Source organism: Nerophis ophidion, linkage group LG16, assembly GCF_033978795.1.
Source record: "Nerophis ophidion isolate RoL-2023_Sa linkage group LG16, RoL_Noph_v1.0, whole genome shotgun sequence".
NCBI classification, from domain to species: Eukaryota; Metazoa; Chordata; class Actinopteri; order Syngnathiformes; family Syngnathidae; genus Nerophis; species Nerophis ophidion.
The window spans coordinates 254,037-265,541 of NC_084626.1; the positions used below are offsets into that span (position 1 = coordinate 254,037).

An 11,505-nucleotide genomic window follows, 5' to 3' on the forward strand; every position below is an offset into this window, starting at 1 on the left:
TTAGAATAATATATGACTTATGTTAAAGGTTGTGCAAGCAGATATGCTTTTATTGTGTTAAGGAACTCACGAAGGAAAACAGAAAAGGAAGTTGTTGCTTTTTAATGTTACATTTAGGACCACGCTACGGTAAAAACTATATGTAAAGATGTATTACCTTTACATACACTTGATCTACTCAGTGGCCTAGTGGTTAGAGTGTCTGCCCTGAGATCGGCAGGTTTTAAGTACCATTCATCCCATCCATTTTCTACCTCTTGTCCCTTTTGGGGTAAGACTATAAACAATGGGACCCATTACCTCCCTGCTTGGCGCCCAGTATCAAGGGTTGGAATTGGGGGTTAAATCACCCAGAATGATTCCCGGGCACGTCCACAGCTGCTGGCCACTGCTCTCCTCACCTCCCAGGGGGTGAACAAGGGGATGGGTCGAATGCAGAGGACAAATTTCACCACACCTGGCGTGTCTGTGACAATCATTGGTACTTTAACTTTAATTAGAAAACTAACAGTTAAAAGGATTATAGTGCCAATTGAAAGGGAGACAAGGTAAATTCTTGCAGTTGTGTAATTTGTTTTAAATGTATGTATGTTCAATGTTTAACTACAACATATTTTAATGTGCCGTTTATCTTGTATGCTTGCTCATTAGCTCTTACATTGGTCATTGGGCACACGGTGAAGGATTTAAAATAAAATTGACCATCAGTTCCACACCTTAATTTCTACTGAGCCGATACAGCCACCCTTTGCGCTGATTACTTTTTCGCACACTCTTGGCATTCTCTCGATTAACTTCAAGAGGTGGTCACCTGAAAGGGTTTTCACTTCACAGCTGTGCTTGAAGTTCATCGAGAGAATGCCAAGAGTGTGCAATGCAGTAATCAGAGCAAAGGGTGGCTATTAAGGGTGATGGAAAAAATCGATTCGAATACGAATTGAATCGAATACGTTGTGCGATTCAGAATCGATTCTCATTTTTAAAAAATCGATTTAAAAAAAAATATATATATATATAATAATTTGTATTTATTATTATTTTTTTAAATCAATCCAACAAAACAATACCATAACAATGCAATCCAATTCTAAAACCAAAACTGACCCAGCAACACTCAGAACTGCAATAAAGACACAAACATGACACAGAACAAGCCAAAAGTAGTGAAACAAAAATGAATATTATCAACAACAGTATCAATATCAGTTATAATTTCATCATAGCATTGATTAAAAATCCCTCATTGACATTATCATTAAACATTTATAAAAATAAAAAAAGAACAATAGTGTCACAGTGGCTTACACTTGCATCGCATCTCATAAACTTGACAACACACTGTGTCCAATGTTTTCACAAAGATAAAATAAATCATATTTTTGGTTCGTTTAACAGTCAAAATAAATGTACATTATGGCAATCAGTTGATAAAATAATTTCCTTTACAATTATAAAAGCTTTTAAAAAAAAAATTACTACTCTGCTAGCATGTCAGCAGACTGGGGTAGATCCTGCTGAAATCCTATGTAGTGAATGAATACAGAATCCTTTTGAATCGGAAAAATATCGTTTTTGAATGGAGAATCTAATCGAATCGAAAAAATCGATATATTATCGAATCGTGACCCCAAGAATTGATATTGAATCGAATCGTGGGACACCCAAAGATTCACAGCCCTAGTGGCTATGTTTTCAGTTATTTCACCTTTTCTGTTAAGTACATAACTCCACATGTGTTTATTCATTGTTTTGATGCCTTCAGTGACAATCTGCAATGTAAAAAGTCATGAAAATAAAGAAAATGCATTGAATGAGGAGAAGGTGTGTTCAAACTTTTGGCCTGTACTGTATATCAAGTTAAGTGTTTAAAATAACATCAACTACTGTATGCAGATCGAGTAGTAACATTGACACAATAAGTCCAGTACATACATCAAGTATAGTGCCTACATTAAGTATGTAGCATACTTTGTGTCAAGTATGCACCGCACTTGATATATGTACTGTTATTTCATTAATTTTCATTTATTATGCGTTCCCCAACCAACTGTCACATCGGCCCGGGTCACAATTGTACTCCAATTAATTAATGTATGTACTGCAATTGGTGTATGTACTGTACTTTATCTGACATACACAACTGATGTCTGAGTGGTGTTTAGCTTACCGTCACAGTTTGACATGAGGACCTCTTCAAAGTCTATTTTTAAAATAAAAACAATTTCTGATCCTTCATGACTCAGCCAGAATAAGACAGCAAATCTCGTCAGAGTGCTTGGATGCCGTAGTCTAAACCTTCGGGACCTGATGTGCCAGCTCAGCTGGCCAATGGCTGCCTGCCCAGCTTTCAGCCTGATAGAGAATGATCAAACGGTGTCTTTGTTTTCATCACTTAGACCAAATGTAATTCTTTACAAAATTGTGCTGGCCTTTGCAAATATGTCTCAAGACCTCCTTGGTAGTTTGTGTGTAAGATGTCGACTCCATCTTTCTGCTGAGACAGCAAACCTCCTCTGTCATGATGTCACTGAACCTTTTTTGTCAGGGTATGTTTAGCTTGTCATTTTCACCCCGCTTTAAATCAGCAATAGTCCGTTTGCGAGGCTGGAAATGATAGTTTGGCCATGTTTGAAGCAGTTTGCTGAAGCCAAGAAAAAAAACTAGCAGCTCAGTTGCCAGAATTTTACAGTAAAAATAACATCATTACTGTTTTTATCATATGAATTATTGTTTCTCTTCTTGGTCCCTCTGGCCTTTTTCCACCAAAAGTTCAGAAACTTAAAAATATCCTGGCACATGTAATTCCTAGAATTGTTTGTGTTTCCACCTTACTTCACAGTTCAGGGTAGTTTTTAAAAAATGCGGTTGATGACATACAGTATGGAGGAGTGGTAAAGTATATTTCTACATTGATACCATGTAAATAAACACACTATTATGTCATATCACCCGTCCAAAGGCCAAACCTAGTAACTCACTTCTAGCTGATTTTGAGAAAACAAAGGAAAACCAATCTATCTTGATGCTGTCTTACAAATATCTACAAAGTCATCAAATGTATAGATGTTTTCTTGAGCTTTCATTTTCTTGCCAATTGAGCCATGGATTGAATCTGCTCTCATGAACGTGTGCCCTTTCTCCAGATATTTTATCACAATCTTGGGTTGGCCCCATTCTGCGTTTGCACATTGGGCAAGAGCCGTGTACAGCGTCCAGTTTTTATTTTGACCTCCACAGTTATCTGCCCAAAAGAGTATGCAAGGGGAAGAATCAAGAACAATACATTTAATGAAGGTGCTTGCAACGTCCTGGGCTAATCTTCCAAATATCCACTCGTGCCATAATATCACATAATCAGGTTGACCGTCGGCCCCCATTCGTGCAAATGTCTCATTAAAGACAATGAGGCGACTGACAAAGAAGCTCCGATTGGTCCCTTGAGATACTAGGCTTTTCTGTTGTGTCTACGCGGTTATGTGGTAGTTGCTAGGTCCTGCCATGCGCGTAACAGCTTACTTACGGAACAAATTACAATATCGACTACACTAATGTAAAGCATATCACCTAGGAACTCCAAACATATTATCAGCTCAGTTTTGACCAAAATTGAGTTGCTGGGTTTTGCCTTTGGACGGGAGATATGTCCTTTACTAAAGTGTAATTAAATGAAATAAAAAGCAATACTATATAAAACAATATAATTTAAAGACCGAGTGTACCAAATTTAACATCAAAAGTCAGACTTTTGCCCATAGTGTCCAAACAATCAGAAAGTGGTCCTCTCAATAAATGATGAATTCACGAGGGTCAGGCGATTCCTTTTGGTCCATATCAGCAACCCCCGCAACCCTGAAAGAGACAAGCGGTGGAAAATGGAGGGATGGATATAATACATATCAGTGGTTTTCTCATGGGTACAACACAAACACATTAGCTTTAGCGTTAGCCTTCTAGCATTCACATTCGGTTAACTTGGGTTGAGTGGAAAAACTACACACATGTATCACTGACTACTTTAACAACAGGTAATAAAGTCGATATTTAATATTTGAAGTGATTCACCTTAGTTCCACTATTCCTATATTTCACATTTCTCTTCAAACTTCGAAGTCGTAGTGTTAGTGAGGAGCTTGCGGTTCTGCCTCGAAGTCATGCAGAATACTTTGCATTCTTCTGTAAATATGTTTTAGCAAAGCTGTATACAAGAAGTGAAGTGAAGTGAATTATATTTATATAGCGCTTGTTCTCAAGTGACTCAAAGCGCTTTACATAGTGAAACCCAATATCTAAGTTACATTTAAACCAGTGTGGGTGGCACTGGGAGCAAGTGGGTAAAGTGTCTTGCCCAAGGACACAACGGCAGTAACTAGGATGGCACAAGCGGGAATCGAACCTGCAACCCTCAAGTTGCTGGCACGGCCACTCTACCAACCGAGCTATGAAGGGCATGAACAGAATCTTTTTTTTCCCGAGGAAGGTTGGTCTTCTAATGTGTGCAGCAAGCTGCTGGAGATAATTTATCAGTTTGTTGTGGCCAGTGCCCTGTACTTTGCAGTGGTTTGTTGGGGGAACAGCACCAGCAAAAGGGACTTAAACCGGATTGACGAACTGATCCGGAAAGCCGGCCAAACTATTGGCACACAGTTGGAGGCATTTATGTCAGTGAGGGACAGGAGGACACTGGACAAACTGCTCGCCATCATGGACAATCCTGACCACCCACTCCACCAGACAATTGAGGGACAGCGGAGTTCATATTCCAACAGGCTCCTTCAGCTTTCTTCCCACAGTGTTCCATTCAAGAACTCCTTCTTACCGCACTCCATCCCGCTGTATAATCACTCGCCATACAGCAATAGATGATACCTGACTGCTTCTATGTTAGTCACCTCTCTTTGTTTATAATGTATATTTTCTGCTGGATCTACTCTATTTTAAGCTGCAGCTGTTACATATTCTGTAATATTCTACATGATAATTGCGATTTGTTATATAATGCATATATTATACAAAAATATAATAATATAACATCCATCCATCCATCCAACATATCAGTATATATTATATACTGTATATATAATATGTCAATATTGCATGTATGTTATATTTGATGTTGCTACTATGGTACATTTTTAGTCTACTTGATACCTGCATTATTCTTCCCATCCTTTGAGACTGAGCTACTGTGTGGGACAATTTCCCTTGTGGATCAATGAAGTTTGTCTTAGTCTAAGTCTAAAAGAGTCTGTTCTCATCTTATAGCTTCACATACTGAAATTAAGTAAAAATTCATAAACAGCTTTAAATTGCATACTAGTTTAAAGACTACGGCTGCAGGCTAGTCACATTGATCATGGTTCTTCAGCACACAAATGCCGCACAAAAGTCTATTTTGTTCTTCTTTCTATCCGTTGTCTGGTACGTTGTTGAAGAATTTCACAATTCTGTAATGGCGGATGAACCTTTGAATACAAAGTTTTAGAAACACCCCAATGGTGTTCAACAGCACAGCCCACCTCCCTAAAGTTCCTGGGAACTTACAAAAGTCCCACCTTGTTCCTAGGAACTAAAAAAAAGTTCCTGAAGAACCAAAACTACTTGGGTAGTTTTTGGTGGAAACACAGGGAATGGGAAATTTCCTGTAAAAGTGTATATTGGCTGATACCTGTTATCTATATTAACTAGATACGATATCAACACAAACCTTAGTGTGTGCTTTTATTATTTCTTGAATCAAGTCATACTTACTGTTTCCCTTGATTAATGCTGTCTTTTACTCCAGTTTGCTTTACTTTACTTTTTTCCAAGCTAATATGTTTGTCCTGGAAAACACTGTCTGGAATGAAATGAAGGATTGTTGTCTTGGTCCCAGTTTAGTGTATCAGGTTAGGTTTGGTACACGTGCATGCGATCGCAAAAAGAGTCAGTTATTGTTGATTGAATTGGTGGCCGGCAGCAGCTGGCCTCCTAAGTGCTCTGCCGTTAAGGTGCCGCTCTTGTGTTTGCTTGCGCTACAGCGCTGGGGCTTACGGGACACGCGGATCATGTTTACCATCTTGTGTGCTGCCTCCTGAACAAGCACGCTGCTCCCCTCTGATTAAATTATTTATCCTCTTAAAACAAAACCAGGGTCTACTGTAATCTGACTCGCGCTTCCCTTTTGATCTCCCTTCTTTGCAGATTTATAACGAGAAGAAAAGCCAGTTTGAAATCAAGAGGAACAACCCCAAGGACCTGGTGGAGAGAGTGGCACGGGACATTTCCAAGCTGCTAAACAGCAAGAGAAAAGCCTTGGAGGTGAGTGGAGGAATACATGTGGAGCCTCTTAAAGGGATAGTGCAATTTTTGGGGGAAATTTTGGAATCGTTCACAATCATCATAAGAGACAAAAAGACAATTGTTTTTTTTTTTACATTCTAATATCTCGTTCTAGGTAACTAGCAGTATGGCTAATGGGAGCAATCTATTCTATCTCTAAATCTCAATAATGATGAATTTAAAGGCCTACTGAAATGAGATTTTCTTATTTAAACGGGGATAGCAGGTCCATTCTATGTGTCATACCTGATCATTTCGCCATATTGCCATATTTTTGCTGAAAGGATTTAGTAGAGAAAATCAACGATAAAGTTCGCCACTCTTGGTACTTCCTGAAAAACCCCTCGCCTTTACCGGAAGTCGCAGACGATGACGTCACATGTTGACGTCACATGTTGACGCTCCTCACATATTCACATTGATTTTAATGGGAGTCTCCAGCAAAAACAGTTATTCGGACAGAGAAAACGACAATTTCCCCATTAATTTGAGCGAGGATGAAAGATTTGTGTTTGAGGATATTGATTGCGACGGACTAGAAAAAAAAAAAAAAAAAACGCAATAGCATTGGGACGTATTCCGATGTTTTTAAACACATTTACTAGGATAATTCTGGGAAATCCCTTATCTTTCTATTGTGTTGCTAGTGTTTTAGTGAGTTCAATATTACCTGATAGTCGGAAGGGTGTGTCCACGGCCGGGTGTTGACGCGCAGTGTCTCAGGCGAGTCGACGGCAGCTATGGACGGCACAAACTCAGCTTTTATCCGGTAAGAACTGACTTTTTAACCACAATTTTCTCACCGAAACTTGCTGGTTGACATTTGGTCTGGATCCATTTCTGCTTGACCGCGCTCTGATCCATAGTAAATTTTCCCCCCCGGGAATTTTAAACAAGGAAACACCGTGTGACTTCTCCAATATTATTTGAACAAATTGCAAAAGATTCAGCAACACAGATGTCCAAAATACTGTGTAATTATGCCGTTCAATCAGACGACTTTTACCTGTGTGTGCGTAGCGCTCACACTTCCTAAAACCCCGTGAGGTCACGCATACACGTCATCATTACACAACGTTTCTAAGACGAAACTCCCGGGAAATTTAAAATTGTAATTTAGTAAACTAAAAAGGCATTGGCATGTGTTACAATGTTAATATTTCATCATTGATATATAAACTATCAGACTGCGTGGTGGGTTGTAGTGGGTTTCAGTAGGCCTTTAAAACAGTCACCAATACTTACGTCCCGTCCCGTAACCTGTATGATAACCACGCTGTAGCAACGTTGTTAATGTAAGAGTAAACACCAAGGAACACTTTTTTTTAATCGTGTTACACATTGGCAAGCTACGGTATTTGTTATGATCTGTTGCCCGGATCATGTTTTGTTCTGTTAGTTTGACTGCCTCAGTTTTGTTTTATCAGCACCCTTGGGTTTGTGGTTTAGTTGCCATTACTGCAGATCAGTTTCACCTGCCTCTGCTTACTGTTTAGGATGCTCACCTTCTCCTGGGCACTAATCCCAGAGCAACTTATTCCCTGTTTTTCACCACAATCAGTCTGGCTTCTTTGTTTGCACTACGCAACAGTGACGACGTCTTCTATTTGCTTCCATGCACAACATTAAGTTATGTATTTTCTACGATGTTTGATTCCTGTTCCTGTGCTAAGCTTTGCCATAGCTCTCACACTTTCGGCACGCTGTTCTGTCTTTTTTGTATTTTTGCGTGATTAATGGACAAATGTCTCACCTGCACATCTCCTCCGGAGTTCCTGCTGCATCTTGGGAGAACGATCCGCACAGTAAAATGCGACCCCGTCCTTACAGTATTAGCCATAAAAGCTAACTACGGCAAGAGAAAATTTGGCTTCTACGTCAGCACGAAACACGTTTGAGTTTTTCATGCACAACACAAGGCGATAAGATAGCAATCTGACTGAAGAACATGAACAATCCTATTACAGTACTTATAAAGTATTAGCCAACATTTAATTTTTTGTTTGTAGACGGCATATGTACTTTAGCTGTAATAACATGCATGACGTGCTGCGTATATCATGATAAATATAAAGTGAGACTCACTCGATGGACAGTTGTCTCTTTGGTCCAGCTGGCGGGGGACATTCTTTCTGATTTATTTTGGGTAAGCACGCCATTTATGCCAACATAGCTTGTCTCCAAATTCCACATTTTGCAGCAAAGAGTGGCTTTCACCTTACTCTATCGGCTTCTGTCTGCTCCAACGTTGCACTCTTTTTTGTGCTCACTTCTAGAAGCAGTAGTTCAACCTCAGTACATTCAGATTCAAAAAGATAAGGTTGTGAATCCCAATTTGTCCGAAAATAGTTGTGTTTTTTGTTTATTACCTAGTCTGCCATGATAACAACACACATGGGCATTTTGTATCCCGAACTACGACCATATTGTTGTTGGAAATCAAAAGTGCACTTCTATGGAAACAGAAATCATTGCGCGGAAGAAGTCTGTCCAGTAATTGATTAAAATGATTAAAATGATTAAAATACGGTAAATTTTACATATTGTTATGAACGTGTGTGTTATTACTTTAAATATAGACTTAAAGTGTTTATACAAAACGTTGATGACGGGTTTTGAAGTTGTCTTGGAGGGCTTTGGAGGCTAAAACAGTGACTCCCATTAGCCGCACATTTAAAATTATAATTAAAACAAAAACAAAAAACAGCGTGTGTTCTCGTCTCTCTTAATGATTGTGAACGTTTGGCAAACTTATAAAAATAAAGTGCAGTTAGGCATGCATTTTTAATTTATCTTGGCTATTTGGGCTCTTTGGAACCATATGAGCCATCTGAACTTTTAGATGTGTTTTGTCTTGCCATTTTGAGTCTATCATGTGATGTGGAATAAATGGTAAATGGGTTGTACTTGTATAGCGCTTTTCTACCTTCAAGGTACTCAAAGCGCTTTGACACTACTTCCACATTCACTCACATTCACACACTGATAGAGGGAGCTGCCATGCAGGGCGCTAACCAGCACCCATAAGGAGCAAGGGTGAAGTGTCTTGCTCAAGGACACAACGGACGTGACGAGGTTGGTACTAGGTGAGGATTAAACCAGGTACCCTCGGGTTGCGCACGGCCACTCTCCCAACTGCGCCACTCTTCCTCCACAATTAATTGGCAGTATAATGTCCTTGTAAGTGGAAACTAGGGGGTTGTAGAGAAAAATGTGTTGTGGCAGCCAAAAATGTGACGTCCACATATGTGGACGCCGGGTCCTATAAAGTAAATAATACACATAAACGTTTAATACTTATAAGAAATCACTCTTTTCTATATTTGCATTTTCAGAAATCAGTCTGTTCTATATTTATATTTTCAACACCAGCATTCATTTTGCTCTCCTTGTTGCTCTTATTGCATTGTTTTGTTAAAGCTTCTTTCATTTTATTATTTTTTTAGTAATAATTAATGCTGTTATTATACAAAACAGTAACAACTCAGTAGCCCAAGCCACACTTAACAGCGCATACAGAGCGAGATACAGCCGTCCACTTGTGATACCTCTAATGCTTGTGGAGTTCATCAGCCAGTAGGGTTGCCTACAGCCACGACTGTTAATGCCATTGCCAAGTATATGCCTTTGTGGATCACACTGTACACGCGGCAACTACAGTTAAATCTTTGGAGCATTTAAGATCAAACTTCTGTTGGATTGACGAAGAGTTGTTTTACATAAAAGCCCATGTTACTACATCTGATAGTCTGATTATTAGGGATGTGCCGCCACAAATCAGTATCCCAGATTTTTGTGAAAACGTATGTGATCAGCCATCGCTAATTAATGTATTTTGGTGTTGATCACAAAAGCCGATCATCTCCAGTTGATACTAGTATACCAATATTTTGGTACCGGTACCAAAATCATTTCAATACTTTTCGGTACTTTTCCAAATTTAGGGGACCCAAAAAATGACATTATTGGCTTTATTTTAACAACAAATCTTAGGATACATTAAACATATGTTTCGTATTGCAAGTTTGTCCATAAATAAAATAGTGAACATACAAGACAACTTGACTTCTAGTAATAAGTAAACAAACAAAGACTCCCTATTTAGTTGCTGATTTATGCAGTAACATATTGTGTCATTTTTCATTCTATTATTTTGTCAAAATTATTAAGGGAAAAATTAATTATTAATCTACTTGTTCATTTACTGTTAATATCTGCTAACTTTCTCTTTTAACATGTTCGATCTACACTTCTGGTAAAATGTAATATTTACTTCTTTTTTTTGGATACTTTACATGAGTTTTGGGTGAAACACAAATTTGGGTATCAATCCGATACCAAGTCGTTACAAGATCGTTTCTTTTCAGAGGCGGTATAGTTCTGAATATTATTCATTAGTATCGCAGTACTATACTAATACCAGTATACCATACAACCCTAGGTGACACTTTATAGTTTGAGGCTGGTTAGTATTGTTATCACTGGAAAAGGAGGCTCAAAGAACAAGCCAGGAGCAGACATGGTCATTGCTAAACCAGCTGCTAAGTACAACTTTTTCACTTTTGATATGATACAGATATTGGAGCCTTGAGTATAGGTGCATACCGATGTTGATCCGATACGATATCAAAAGCAATAAAACATTTTTATTTTTATAAAAAAAATTGACGATTGTAGACAAGGTTTGATCGTGAAATTAGTCGAATAGAGAACAATGGCAGGTATGAAAAACACTAACATACGTATTATAAACATGACTTATACTGTCTTCAGGTTAAAGTGGAGTGGCAACTGTTTTTTGTCGATAATCTCGTCCTATATCAATATTCCCAAGACAATCAACAGCTGGGCTTTGTTTGCTCACCTTCAGATGTTCACTCCAGCTCTGACGGCAACTCGTCCAGGTATTTGGTTCACTCTTGCGACCACTTTGAAAGAGCTGGCATGAAACTGAAGGAACTTTATATTGAATTTCTGCTCGATGACTTTTGTAAGAGCAGAGATTCCGATGAAATGTCTCGCTTTGTCGCACCTCCTCTTTGAAGAATGGTCTGCGGAGAATGTGCTCATGGACAGCGCGGACATTTTTTCTACTGGGCTCTCGGAAAAGGAAAGGGAGCGAGTATCTTCCGGAAGCATGCTGTGTTTTGGGGATGAAATATGTTCATCCAGAGGAGCAGAGAGCTC

At 38.8% G+C, this 11,505-nt stretch overlaps 1 long non-coding RNA gene across 2 annotated transcripts in view; it reads right to left on the bottom strand.

Annotated features, from left to right (window-relative positions):
• Nucleotides 1–1,059: 1,059 nt before the first annotated feature.
• The window catches only part of LOC133569951 (uncharacterized), a 42,165-nt gene continuing 31,719 nt past the window's right edge, over nucleotides 1,060–11,505 (bottom strand). Inside the window, exon 4 of one of the 2 annotated variants that reach the window (XR_009809993.1) lies at nucleotides 1,060–3,849. This is a non-coding gene — a long non-coding RNA (uncharacterized LOC133569951). Of the gene's footprint in view, nucleotides 3,850–10,783 lie in introns of those variants that run through there. The other variant, XR_009809992.1, reaches the window with a different exon arrangement.